A 16063-nucleotide genomic window follows, 5' to 3' on the forward strand; every position below is an offset into this window, starting at 1 on the left:
CAAATGTGATTATCACACGATTTGCTGATTTGTATACGCAAAATTTCTTTAAAATAACATATATAACCTTTTGTATTGTAAAACTTTCATCTCTCACGTGTAAGTTGTTATCATGTCACATCAATGAGTTTCCACGTGGCTCATCGGTATGTTTTTTTGAGGACTTTTAAGCTAAAAATCAGATTTCGGTACTCGCAGTGGGTGCAACACAAATATCCTATTGCATATCTTTATGTTTAAAAACAAACAATTTATTTATGTTTCTGGTAAGCAGACTGTGAATATGTAGTTTACAAAAGCAAGGTATTTGAGATAAGCACATGTTTTTAGAAATCACTTTTTTGGATGGAATGTTTTTCCTGGGTGACAAATCTGTGGATTTCGTCAATGGTAGCGGCATTGCGAACTGCTGTTTTGGTGATTTACTTTCCTACATAGATATATAATGGTCTTGCGTTGTCTATATTAGTCATTATCTTCTAGAGAGAATCATCTTTGAAACGGGTGTGCTCATGACTTTCTATACTTTTGGTATTTCACAATGTGGTAATATGCTATGACATATCCTCCAAACATAAAGATGGTCATGAGAGAGCTGAATGGCCAGAATTCGTTATGATACAAAGATGTAGGTATTAAATACATCGTTTTTAGGCCTGATTGCATCTGTGATGACCACTAGCATGGACAAATTTCTTTTTAATAAAGTGATATTGATCTTTCGTAAAATAATAATAGAATTGATTAACTAATTTCAAAATAAAAATCAAGAAGTATGGGATACATTAAAACAAAGTATTCAACTCAAAATAAAGATAAATATAAAAAATAATGTAGAATAAGCTATAACACTTAATGATTATAAGAAACCAAATAAAGTAGAGAACCAAAACAAAACTTACATATTCTAAAAGAGTACAAATGAGTTAAGTATCACCTTCTTCAAATGAAGGTTAACGAATATGAATTAAGTGAAAACATTGATTTATTATAGCATAAAAGAAAAGCAGATTTAATTATGTAACCTTTCTTCAAGCGAAAGTTAATGATTGTGGATTAAATTAAACCACTGACCCACTATAGGCATAAAGGAAAAGTAGAATTAATGAATTGTCCTTTCTTCAAATTAAAGTTAATTATTGTGTACTAAATGAGAATATTGGCACACTATAACACAGCAGAAAAGTAGAATATAACATACAATTTACAATATTGATGAAAACCCACTCATTAAAGAAAATTGAAAACTCTAATAAACGTAAAAATGTTAACGTTTAAGTAGAATATATCTGTATATAATTTATTATAATATTTGAAGGTATTGAAGGAATCACAAATTGAATCACGAACAATGACATGAAACATATGAAATTATATTTTTAACATAATCCACACTATAATCTGTCGGTCCGACCATACTTAATTCTCACGTACAATCCTAGGTCGATGGTAGTTTATGTCTTATACAACTTACATTAATCTACAATGATGAATCTCGACAATCAACATGACACGCATGTTTTCCCATAGTTCAGGAATGTAATTAGTTTTTAATAATGTTATGTAGGAACGCTGGTTTATTAAATTATAACAAACAACAAACCGACAAACCACGTCTAGTGTAATTCTTCATGCGAATTAATAAGAGTTCAAAATAGATGATAAATCTCTGTTCACAGAATGGAGCCTTTTACTGGGGCACTTTGGCATGTTGAAATAACAGGCAGGTAGCATATACCTATATCATCTTCACGCTTCTTTGCATTGAAATCCTCCAGAGAGCAAGATAGCAAGGATGACAATTAAATCTAATTTACTGTCAGTCAACCAGCCATACTTCCTCAGCTGCGTAACGTCACGCGACTATCTGCAGTAATAAGATAAACTTATGCACAGACGTCTTATAGCTCGAACTCCGCCCTGCTAAAATAGAATACTCCTGTAGATTTGAAAACATAATAATGTTACTACCTTGGGCAATAGTAGGCTTTGTGTGCACTAGAAAATTACCTTCTTTGTTTTTTTATAAACCGCAATTCAAACTTTTTGTTCTGGTTTTGAATTCAATAAGAAATGCGCATTTTATTTTCAAAATAAACTTCAGAGATAAATGTTTTGTTAATAGGTTAACATTTAACTTTATTTGAGGATAAATGTTTGTAAAACTAACTAATCTTTTTTAGCTTAACATTTAAGTATATTAAACTATTTTCATTACATATCACAAGATTTTGCTTTTATAGATCACAGATTCACAATGATCAACAAACTAAAATATCTTACAAATGGTGGAAGACATGCTTTCCGTTAACTCTCGGCTTATCAGGTTTATATTTTATGTCCTTTAGATAATTCTACTATATACAGTATTGATATTAAATTTACTTTTTCATACGATCAAAATATTCTATTGTTAACTATATCTATTTTTATTTTAAACAAAGTATCCGGAGCCAGATTTTAGGGCAAGTCTAATTCATTTGTAAATGGAAAGTGAAAACATGAATACGACTTTAAACATTAAGTTCTATCTAGACAGTTTTCTTCAGCTGGTGGAAAATTCAGAGTAAATGTTTGTTTTTTCCAAATATTTTCACAGAAAATAAATAGAGTAAACTTTGACTTCTTCAAGAGGTAGAGCAGTTCTTATTAGTTAAGCTGAGGATAATATTATTAAGTAGTTGAGATTTCTTAGGTACTCTGTACTCTGAAATTCATTACCTGATAACTTCAAAGACTCTAAAATCGATTCGTTTGAAAATAAATCCATGCGTTAATTATATTATTTACTTGTGCTCACTTCAACGATTACCGTCTGCTTTCCTGTTAATGAATTGTCCAGTTTAATATAATTTTCGTTATTAGAAATATTCCTTTTCTTCAACTGACATTTTATAGCTGTGTTCTCTGCAGAAGAGGTTTGGTAAAAAACGTCTTTGATACAGAATATATATAGATGTGCAGAACTTTAACATCCAGGTGTTGCTTGTCTTCTTTCTGTGCATTATCCAAATACACATTTTACTTTTCAAGCTTTTTAAAGACAAACAGTATCCTGTCATGCGGCCGAAACAAGGTGCAAGACACATTGCGTGTTATTAACAGGAATGATAATTTAGCTATTTTCCACTTTTAGTACCTGGGAATATGGTACTTCAACCTATCAACTTTTACTCCAGAGTATGCGCCCTACTGGATCCTTACTTCACATTTGAAATTTGTATTTCTTTTATCTTTCCAGTGAAAGTGCAGAAACTTAATTTTATACATACTTAATTTCTATGGATTAAAAAACAACTGATACACTGATAGATGTTTACAACCTATAATCATTTGTCAAATTTGGTTTAAGTATAAACCACATGTGCAAAGTTATTCAACAAACATAGCTCAAATGTTATCAAAATAATTGCTACGCTACGGCTAAGCAAAAAGTCACGTGAGCTGTGTAAAATGTTTACTTCCTTTTCACCTCAGGATAAAAGTGGCCTGTTTTTACTTTTTTTGTAATTTTGGTTAAAGATGGCTGACTTATAGTTGCAAAACTATAGGATGAAATGACGTCCAGATACATAAGTATTAGTTAAGTTAAGCAAGCAAGGTTAAGAGTTTCCAGTTCAAATTTTCAAAAGAATCATAGGGTGGACTGGTTGTCATTTATTATTCATGCCAACTTTTAAATACTAATTTGCTAAAATTTATGTAATTATTCTAATTAAATAGAGTTTAGCGTTACGTAATACTATGTTTAGTAATTATTGTAAATATTGATGCTTGATACGACTGTATGATGACAAGAAACTCTATATTTGGATTCCAAGGCTTTGTTACAAATGAAGTTATTAGCACTATTTTAGATAAGAGAAACTGCCAATATATATTTCAAAGAAAATAAATGGTTTTGTGAAGTATTTGTTTCTCCCGGATAATAGGATTGCAAACCGAAAGTTAATGTTGGTTATTGTCGTGTGTCACTTTCTTACTTGCTGTGATCTGTTGGTGTGTATTAACAAAAAGTCATGATATCTTATCAAAAACACTATAGGTGTGAAAATAAGTATGGTCAAAAAAAGGATTGAGCGAGCGACCTAAAAGAATAAAATCAAACTGATGACTAAACTTAAAGAATTGATAATAATTTTACAACAAATATTCATTCACTAGTTAACCTTAACGCATTTTTTGTTCAGTTTGGAGCATGATGTTGGATAAAACAAAATACGAGGCTTAACTAACTAATGAATGGATATTTGTTCTAAAATTATTATCAATGCTATAAATGAAGCTACTAGTTTGGCCCCGAATTTTGATTTCATTCCTTTAAGTCGCACACCCAATCCTTTTTCGGCCGCACCTTTATTCACACCTTAGGTGTTTTTTATTAAATAGCAAATAGTAGGAAGACAGTTTCAGTTAGAAATCAAAATAAAGTATGATGGTTGAAAAATATTTTAGGATATTAAACATTTTATGTTCAAAAATTATTTTTATTTTCAAACCAATTTCTTTACATCATTTATGTCATTGGGTTTACAAATATAATCTCCTTCACTTTGTTTTAAACATGTTTCATATTGTGAACAGCTATCTAAATTAACTGGTTTCGTGCTATACATACCTTGGTTATAAAGAGTTTTCTGTTTTTTGGTATTTGATACCGAATAGTGATTAACGTGCACAGTCTATGCAGCACATAACTCATGGTTCGCATCCCGATACTACAACTACTCTCTCCGCCTTTTGAGACCGTGTGTGCATTATATGAGTTATGATCAAATCCCATTATTTTTTTCAGGCATCTAGAGTTGACGGTGGATGTTTTTAACCAGTTGCCTTTGTGTAACTTTACGCGAAAGTAAGAAAGAAACGTCTATGGTATTCACATCATAAGATATAACCGAAATTCTAATCGGGTAATTTCTAGATATCCGTGTTTCTTGTCAATGCCATGAAAACTTCTAAAAATTCTCCTTATTCTTGGCCAGACAACACCAGATGGTTAAAGCAATCGACTCCTAATCCGAAGATCACGGGTTCGAATCCCCGTCACATCAAACATTCTCGTCCTTTCAGCCGTGGGGGCGTTATATGTAAGGGTCAATATCACTATTCATTAGTAAAAGAGTTGGTGGTGGGTAATGATGACTAGGGTGGGTAATGATGACTGGCTGCTTACCCTCTAGTCTTGCACTGCTAAATTAGAAACGGCTAGCACAGATAGCTCTGGTGTAGCCTTGCGTGAAATTCAAAAACAAATAAACACACGATACAATGCTGAAATATGGGACTCAATTTGTGTAACTTTGGGCTCAAACAACGACGATAAAAACTCTTATTTATTGCACCCAGTGAGTCAGCAATAAATGCGAGTGCTTATGTGTCTATTGTATAATTTTACGCTTGACAACGAATTAAAGAAAAAGAACGTGCCTCGTAGTGTCATACTAAAGCCACATCATGTTATTTGCTGAGTCCATCCAAGTGAGTTTAATATTGATTGATAGTGTTTTTAGTACACTTGAAGAATGTTTAAACAATTGTTTTCTCATACGAATAACGAAGATTTTAATGTTTCATTTCTTAGAAGTGAGACAATAGTAAATCAAATGAAACATCGATCCAAAGTTTATTTGCAATCGAATCCTTTAAAAAACACGTTATAACATATTTTCTTTGTCGCAAATTCGCTTAAATTCTTTTTTTTTTGTAATCTGGAATTTAGAGATGCAAAAAATTACAGTCACAGATATTTCCATAATAAACATTTGTAAATTGCAAATAAATTTAATGCATTTAATAAAACTAATATCATATTGAGGCTTTTACTAATTTACAGCAATTATCACAAGTATTTTTCTGTTTTATCGAAAATTTAAAATCCAGAAACTACATGCAAAATAAGAATACATAGTAAAATCATGCATAATAGTGTTGAAATTAGGGACTTACTGTTTCAAAACTGTGGATTGTTTTGTCAACTAAATAATACATATTTTGTGAAGAAAATTCCCCCAATTTTAAACTTTAAATTTTAAAATAGTTCAAATAACAAAATTAAAATCCTCAATTGGTTAAAAGTTATATGTTATAAAACATCTTCTAGTATATAATGACTTAATTAATTTACTTTCAAGTATCTAACTGGAATATTTCAGTAAAAAATTAGTAGTTGAAGAATATTCCTAAAAAGAAGGAACTCACGCTTTCATTCGTTTGCTGAATGTTTTCAAAATGTATGTTTAAAACAAATAATAATTATACTCAAACGAATGTTTAACCATTATCAGTGTTTGGTTCATTTGTGTTGAATTTCGCGCAAAGTTACGCGAGAGCTATCTGCGCTAGCCTTTCCTGATTTAACAGTGTACGACTAGAGGAAAGACAACTAGTCATCACCACTCACTGCCAACTCTTGGACTACCAACGAATAGTGGGATTAACCATCACATTAAAATACCCCCACAACTGAAAGGGCGAGCGTGTTTGGTGCGACGGGAATTCGAACTCGCCACTCTCGGATTATGAGTCGAGTGCCTTAACCACCTAGCCATGCGGTCACTGTGTAACATTCAAACCCATAAAGCGTTTCTCTTGAAAACAATATGTAAAGTAAATTAACTTCTTGCTCCTTTTAGTATTTTACCATTACTGCACTCATTTTTCTAAGAATTTAACTTTTCTGTTGTGTTAGGCATTGTAAATTAAACACTGTAAGGTTAAAATCTTATATAGAGCAGGTTTCACAAATAAATCACTATAAATTGTATAGTATATTTTCTTGAGGATGCCACGCAACACGTGATTTATTCCTATTTAATCAAGTTCTCAGCTACAAGTAGCATCAAGACGTTTTCTCCGTACTCCATACTAATAAGGCATTGAAAGAGAATGTCACTGAGAAATAATATCAAAGAAATATAGAGCATCGTGAACATCAATTATGTACAAGAAGAATATATTAGGTACCTTTATCTGTCAGTTGACGTAGTATTAAAAACACAGGTTCATTCCCCGCCCATTCTCGTTTGCTGTGAATAATTAACTTTTAAACAAGTGCTAGAATTAATAACAACGAGCTTAAGAGAGTAACGCTAGAGGGCGTAAATAATGCGCCAATTAGAAATAAAAATACACAGATGCATAGTTTCCGGAGCGTATAAAGTGTGCAGCCAAGCGTAATTAGACCGACCCTACTCTCTAAGTCATGTAGCTCCGCCCACTGTTGCCTTTGTATTTTCTTCAGTTCTTATTTTCAGGCGTATTCTAACATTGAACAAAGGTTCATCTAAGGTAAAATATGGTGCCAACAAACTTACTTGAATACGTGAAAAATGCGTGTAAATATTACTAGTTCATACGATTCGCTATTACTTTATTCTTGCACTTAAGCAACTGTTTTATAGACATAAAAAGAGTAGGTATGCATATGTTCATACCGTTTTAAAACATGATAATTTAAGCTTAATATTATATCTGAAAATTTTTACAGATATAAGGATCATGGTTATATCATACATTCAAAATGTATTACAAAATATAAAAAACTGTAATATATTATGTTTTACAGAGTTAATATTGCTGAAATATATCTTACCCAAAACATTATATTAATGTGAGGATCGTAGGCTCCCCAGTGGCTCAACGGTAAGGCTTATAACTCTAAAATCCAGATTTCGGTATCTCTGTTGGAGTTAAAGCACAGAAAACCCATTGTTTAGTTTTGCGCTTAACAACAAACAAAAAATAGTTTGTAGCTGTGTTATATACGTAAATATTTTACAAATAGGCTGATTTAACTACGTATTTACACTTAAAATCTTAATAGACATGAGGATCGCACCTCTTTATTGTACCTGAAACATTTTACAATGTTAAAAGATAGGCATTCACATGTCCTATATGATTACGACCAGACTATACTTTTCTATATACATAAAAAAAGAGGTTCAAAAGCCATCAGATATAGAGAGACCATGGTAAACAGTAAAGTTCGATACAAACAAAATATTTAAAGTTATTGGACGTTGAGAGTGATAAACTATATGACCTATAATAACTGTTAAGGCTATCTGTCTGAAATAGAAACAAATGTATATTTCTGTGCTAATATTAATATAAACTCATTGTGATTAATTATAGATTTCGCTCTCCATTCTGATCAAACTACACACAAACAATAGATGCTTGTTTGGCTGAGAGTCACTTCTAATGAAGTTCTCGTGGAAAATAATATACCGTTTATAAACTCTAAATATGAATCTAATGTTGCTTTCTTAGAACAAAGGTAAAAAGTAGGCTATCTGTACTCTGTCCACTACGAGTTATCAAATCCTGGATTTCAGCATGCTAAGTTTATAAATTTATCGTTGACCCATCTGGGAATTCTTCTACTGTGCAAGGAAATATTTTTAGATCAAATATAAATATATCTGAAAAGAGATTCTCATTTTCAATATAAAACACAGCTCTAGAATCAGTATCTTTAGTTTGTATTTTCGCTTTCTCAGCTTCAGGTAAGGCATTACAACTACTTCTGAAAAAACTGCAGATTTGCATATTATTGATATTTAATGACTCACGTAGGGAAACTTTATGTATTAATATTTTTCTTCTACTGGACTGTAGCTTGATGTCACAAAACAGTAAGCTGCGCTTATTTCTATGGCTCCTTCCGGCTATGATAAGCGATGATACTAGTTCATATGTATTTACTCAATTTTCATCTTTTGACGGATCAAATATTCACGTTTGTGAAAAGTATTCGAGTCAAATATATAAACAAATAAGCTTACATATTAAAAAATTGATTTACTGTTACTCTAAAGATCGTTAAATCTTATAGCTCTTTAAATGCTATTATTTAAAGGCAATATTTCTTGCTGAGAAATATCAAAATGTCAAATGTAAAAACAATAAGTTTATAAAGTGTATGTTCAGAAACGTTAATACAGTTTCTCTTTAATGAACGAAATATATAGCTAACAAACAAAATTGTAGTTATTCTAAAGCATTGATTTCAATTATACAAAGAGTTAAGGTACTGTAATTATTCCAATATTTGAAACAGATAATTAATTTATGTTTTCTTCTCTGTAATAAAAGTATTCTATTAAGATGTAAAAGCTGGGAAACTTTGATAAAGTACTGTATTCTTTGAAACCGTGTGCATTGGAAAATTTAATACACGAAACACTTTTCTATTTAAATATGTAATAAGCTCTCTCTGTATATACATATATGTATATATATATATACGTGTGCGTGTCTATTTGCAAATATGTATAGAGATGTTACTTAATTAAATCTTTTGATTGTAGCGAAAATAATGCTACTAAATTAAATATATACATACACATCAATTACTTGCTTTTAAATAACAAAATTAGTTCTTTAGGACGAACTACACAATATAATTTTGTGTGTATAACAATGTTCTATAACATCTATATCTTAAAGAGTGTTTAACGTATAGACTAAAAAAACTACAGTTAGTAAACTATGACTATCCTTTAAGCACTTCACATGTTGGATACTAAAAGTTATCCAATAAAGCGACATGTTGGAAGTTTGAAGTATAACACCAAAACAACTGAATGATATTTTATTATATTTAAACGTTAATCAAAGTATTAAAATCTTGGTTTCCTGCAACGTTTCTTATTACACTAATCATATTCTAAAGGCATAGAGGGTCCTGATTTTTTATTACGTTTGACTTACCTTTGAATTTTTTTTATGAAGGTGAAACCAATAGATTAAAATGTTGATATATTTCTATGTTATATTCATATGTAATTTATAAACTCTAAATACGAATATAATGTTTTTTCTTAGAACAAAGGTAAAAAGTAGGCTATCTGTACTCTGTCCACCACGAGTTATCAAATCCTGGATTTCAGCATGCTAAGTTTATAAATTTATCGTTGACCCATCTGGGGATTCTTCTACTGTGCAAAGAAATATTTTTAGATCAAATATAAATATATCCAAAAAGAGGTTCTCATTTTCAATATAAGACAGAGTTATAGAATCAGTATCTTTAGTTTATATTTTCGCTTTCTCAGCTTCAGGTAAGGCATTACAACTACTTTTGAAAAAACTGCAAATTTGTATATTATTGATATTTAATGACTCACGTAGGGAAACTTTATGTATTAATATTTTTCTTCTACTGGACTGTAGCTTGATGTCACAAAACAGTAAGCTGCACTTATTTCTATGGCTCCTTCCGGCTATGATAAGCGATGATACTAGTTCATATATATTTACTTAACTTTCATCTTTTGACGGATCAAATATTCTGTAGAGCTTGTAATCATAATACAGTATGATATGTTTTATGCCCGCTTCAATGAACAAATGTAGATAAAGTTTGTGAAAATATGAGAAGAAAAACATACCAATCTTCTAAACTGTCAGCTTAAGCAACAGAAAACAGTCTTTGTTTTATCTCTAATTCTAACTTCGCTTTTAGATAAACTTTGAAAATGAGCTTATGTTTTATTCGTTTTGCTGTATTAGATCGTACAAACAATTCAGCAAAAGTACTGAGAAATGTTTTTTTTTAGATTATTGGGTAAACCGGTTAAAACGTTAACTAACTGCAGAAAAAAGCAGGTATCTTGAAAACGATTTCTGTAACTTGTTTTGAAATTAATTTTGCATTATATAATGGGCTTATTACTTAAGCTAGTTGGTACTTTTTGAAGAAGTAATATAAACAAAGAGTAGGATTGTTGGAAATACATATTATTAATCGCTGATACTTTATTCTTAAAATACAGCTACTCTAAATACACTGAGTGAAGAAAAATATCGTATAATAAACTGTCGAGTCAAACATTCACGTATAACAAGGTATAAAATTATTTTAGATATATATTTCTTAGCCTTATTTTTTTAAACCACTACAAACGTACACAAAATTTTTATCATAACCTTGAGAAGCACTCAGAGTTGGAAACATTTAATAATCTAAAAATAAGTCACTGTTAGAAATTTATAACCGTTTATAAAACTTTTGTTGATTTACTCACTAATTTAAATACAAAACTGTTTCACCGTTTGTTTTACAGATTTATGTTTGTAATTAATACAGTGGTGTTAAAGTATTTAGTCACTGCGCTTCTTAAAAATATTCTACCACATTTCTGTATAAAATCTCTAACTAGTTATTCTATTCCACCATATTTCTGTAGAAATTCTTTAACTAGTTATTCTATTCTACTACATTCCCGTATAGATTCTCTAACTAGTTATTCTATTCTACTACATTTCCGTATAGATTCTCTAACTAGTTATTCTATTCCACCATATTTCTGTAGAAATTCTCTAACTAGTTATTCTATTCTACTACATTTCCCTATAGATTCTCTAACTAGTTATTCTATTCTACCACATTCCTGTATAAATTCTCCGTTTGCTTGTTTTAGTACAAAGCTATACTGAGCTTCTGTTGTGTCTACTGCGGGAATTGAACGCTGGATTTTAGCGTTGTAAGTTCTTAAACTTATCACTGTCCCACAGAAACATTAAATAAATAAAAACGCTCCTTGGTAGTCCACCTTTGATGTGGCTCGCGCCAGTTTTTTTCGTTCTTGTTTATTATGAATTACTCATATTCTCCTATGTATGAAGTTACTTAGTTATTCCAAATGTTAAGCACTGCATGCAGTAGTTATTCTAAAATCCTGTATGACTGCTAGATGACCAGCCCTACTTTAGTAAAACTGGTATTTTGTTTGTTTGTTTTGGAATTTCGCACAAAGCTACACGAGGGCTATCTGTGCTAGCCGTCCCTAATTTAGCAGTGTAAGACTAGAGGGAAGGCAGCTAGTCATCACCACCCACCGCCAACTCTTGGGCTACTCTTTTACCAACGAATAGTGGGATTGACCGTAACATTATAACACCCCCACGGCTGGGAGGGCGAGCATGTTTAGCGCGACTCGGATGCGAACCCGCGACCCTCAGATTACGAGCGCATGCCTTTACGCGCTCGGCCATGCCAGGCCCATAAAACTGGTAAGTAAAACTCATTTGAAAATAGTAAGTGTATTTATCCTTTTTTATTTGATTCTGATAGTGACTACTCACTCACTATCCAAAATTCTATTTAATATTATTAGGCTTTTAATTTAATAATTTAAAATGAACTTACAAAATTAAAATAAGTGCATTAGTAAGCATTTAAGAAAACAATTAAAAGCCCTCTGCCTGAATCTATGACTATATATTTTAACGTTTTGGTAACATATTTAAAGGTTACTCGCTTATTGACAGAAAGACGACAAGGGAGGATAAAAGAAAATTCAATAATTAAGATATTAGGGGGGAAATATTTACATATAGATAAGTAAGTGATTTTAAGAATGACTTAGACTTTCCCTTTGTCTTTCTCTCTCTACATATATATATAACATATGACTAAACGTGTTTGTTTATTACTTGAACTAAAAGTTTCGATCTGGAATTTTCAAACATTTGCTTAAATCTTTTATTTTATTTTTGTTTCATGACTATAGGGGATGTTTATACTGTCATGGAGAATCCCTCTCTATTTTTTTTGTCCTCTAACATGAAAAGCTTTTCAAAACTGTTCGATCGAATTAAAGATCAAAATAAAATGCTGTGTGAAATCCGATTGTTTTGACAGAAAGAACTTGCTTGGGAGGGAGGCACATGTTTAGGTAAGAAAAACGTAAACAACGAGGATCCTACGAGCCTGTTTTGCTAGGCCGACGGGCAGAATTATCGTTCAAAGTAAGCTTTGCTAACTCTCTTTCAAATCGATAGAGCTCTAGCTTGCCCCATGTCTCTAAAAGTATGAGGTTAAGGTTTGCTTGGAGGCATGATGCAAACCACGTGTATCGTTGAAATAAAAACGTTGTTGTTGCATGATTTAACCCTCAGGAAGAATTTTGTGATGACAGGCAAAGTAAAGGTTTATATTGTTATTATTCATTATGTATGTAAGTCAGTGAACCGATCTTTATTCAGACAAATAATTAATATAGGCTTAATATTCATTAAATAAATGCTTGTGGTGTACGTGTCTTTTAAACATTCTTTATTACTGAATGCACGTGTGTTTTTGGCCTGGCAGAAACAGTTAATATAAGCTAAGCTGAATGTGGGAAATATATATACATTCTTTTAGGTAAGGTGAAACCCTATAATTCTAGCGCTTACGAAAGGGGGACTTTTTATCACTTTGTATCGATATTTGTTGATCCTACGCGCTTTTCTGACATCATGAATATTATTTCAAGCATTGAAACTTAGACTTAACTTGTATATTTTTAACATGTTAAAAGGTGGATGAAACAAAAATATGCATAAAAGAATATGTAAATACGTAAAATGATCTTTGTGTTTGTCCAGAAAACAAGACACCAAAGCTTCTCAAAGAGTTATCAGCACATAGTCATCCCTGGTTTGGATATGATAGACTAGAGGGAAAGTAGTTAGCCAATAGTGTGATTTCTCGCAAACGTTTGGACAAATTTTATCTATTCCTCACTCTTACAGCACACCCACTACGTTCAGTTCGTAATCCGGACACTCCACTCATAGTCCTATTAATATAAAACATACCATATTTGTGACCTTTGATTGATTTAATATTTTCCTTTCGTTAGTCATAACGGGTAACTTTTGATTTCTCATTATGAAGCGTTATTTTGGGAGACACGCACTCTAACAAACGAACTTGATAATTTAAGCAATTCTTAACGTCTTCTCTCAAGCAACATCAAGTTAACCTTTCATAACTTCGTTTTGAAATGCAACTGTTGTCGTCGTCATGTACTAAACTTCCTACTGATGAGTGTTTCTCTTTATTTATCAATATGAGCGATCTATCCATTCACATTTTCTTACTTTTATATACTGGCATAACACTCCTTTTTTAACTACTTATTTCAAACATATTCGTCTTTTAAGTGGATAAATTATTACAATCAAAACTTTTGAATTTTCTTATAAACCAAATATTTTAACATAAATTTTAGATACAAATTCCAACACATGAAAGGGACGATGTTTAGAAACGAACAGAAGGAATGAAGCAAAAATAAAAGCGTAAAAAATATAACTATTTATCACCATTTACAATAAACTACTGAACAATGCACAGTAGTTAAAGGAAGGGAAAAAAGTATCTCAAAACGTATTATATTTTACTGGACTGGCTAAGAAGAGCCTCTTGAGAAACTTGGTGGTATTCATTCTATGAGGTTTTACTTACTGTAGTTCCGAACTCAATTACTCTTTTTATTCGTATACATAAAATACATTCTAAAATGCCAGAGAGTCTTATCAGCCTACGCTATATGCCTAGGTGGCCTGGCAGGTAAAGGAGGGTTAAGGTCATGAAAAAACCAGGACGTATGTTCAGCTTAATCCACGTGCAAACACGTGCGGTTGCCCTGGGTAACGAAGCTTGATTTCTTACAAAGTGTTTCGAAAGAAAAAACGCTTAGCTTGTAAAACATTGACAAGAAGAGACAAAAATTGCTTCGATACTTGAGAAGAGTTTAGTATTTTAGATTCATAATGCCGCATTGGACGATGCCTCTCATTTTCATAAAGGGGGGATTTGCTCTTCTATGAGCCCATTGAAAGTGAAGAGCAAAAAAAAAAAAAGTTTAATACAGAAAAGTATACGAGAAATGGTAAGCTCTTAACATCGCTCTCCACCAAGTTTTAAGGACGAAGTAAGTCTTGTTCGCGAGTTATTTATTATGCAATGTAACTTAGAAGTCCTTATAGTAGTTTAACTCACTGTCTAAGCCGTCAACTGATTTATCCTATCGTTGTTGAAAAGCAATATGGACTTGTTAGTTTTTAGTAGTCACCTACCTAGAGACCTGTTGCCATTTCTACTTAGGTAGGTGTGGAGAGAACCCTAAATGTAAGAGTGTACTTCAGTTACAGAGCCCATATGACCTAATAGGGTCACGTTACAGATGTACTAAACTCTCTTCTATCTAAGGAGGTAAACAGTATAAATATTCAGTGTCTGAGGGGGAAAACTGGAGACAACAAAAAAGAATACACTATTGGAGCTGAGCATTGAACAGTGCCCATTGGACTTGAGGAATTCTTTCTAACAAAATATGTTGTGCAAATTTATTGCTTGAATGGTGTTTCTTGCTTTCAAGTACAGTCATACACTGGAATAAGAGCACTTGAAGAACTATGGAAAGCGATTAATATTTTTTTCTGTTTGTTAATACGATAAAAATCGATATGATTTTGTGCTTGCTACACGTATTAAGTGATTAACCCTTAAACGGTCGACATCATCAATTGATGCTGCTATCTACAACATTCTAGCTGTTTAAGGGTTAAGAACAATTATTACTTACATATTTAAAGGAAAACATTATATATTACACATTTCAGGACAGAAATAAGTAAATGGTGAGAAGCATGGCACTGTGAGATAAAGATAAAAATTGGATTACCAAATTAAATGTAGAGATTAGGAAGTATATGTATTGAAGTTTGTTTGTCTGTTTTAAATTTCTCGCAAATCTACACGAGGTTTATCTGCGCCAGCCATCCTTCCCTAAGTTAGCAGTTTAAGACTAGAGGTAAATCAGCTAGTCATTACCATCTACCACCAGCTCTTGAGCTACTCTTTACAAACAAATAGTGGGATTGACCGTAAATTATAATGCCCACATGGCTGAAAAAGCGAGCATATTTGGTGTGACGGGGATTCGAACCCACAACCATCAGATTAGGAGTCGTTCTCCCTAACCATTTGGCCATCCGGGCCTCCATGTATTAAAATATAAAAAACTTCGAGTTTAGCTAATTCAAAAAGGATTGTTTTGATACGATTTTGTGAATAGTAACATAACACGTCATTCTTTGAACACAGAAAGTTAATAAAATGTGTTCTCTATTCTGGCATATACTGATTTGAACTTAGTAGCATTTTACTCAAAAAGCAAAATCGTCTAATCTATCATGATACTTATGAAAGTAATAGAGTTTGTTAGTTTGTGTTTTTTTTATTGCCAAGCTACGTCGGACTACCTGCTGAGTCTAC

The 16063-nt window shown here is 31.9% G+C and overlaps 1 long non-coding RNA gene across 6 annotated transcripts in view; it reads right to left on the reverse strand.

The window, feature by feature from the left end:
• LOC143258573 (uncharacterized) overlaps positions 1–16063 on the reverse strand; it is a 181563-nt gene that overhangs the window by 54917 nt on the left and 110583 nt on the right. The gene's annotated exons all lie outside the window — the stretch shown is intronic.

This window comes from Tachypleus tridentatus, chromosome 8, assembly GCF_004210375.1.
Source record: "Tachypleus tridentatus isolate NWPU-2018 chromosome 8, ASM421037v1, whole genome shotgun sequence".
In the NCBI taxonomy this organism is placed as follows: Eukaryota; Metazoa; Arthropoda; class Merostomata; order Xiphosura; family Limulidae; genus Tachypleus; species Tachypleus tridentatus.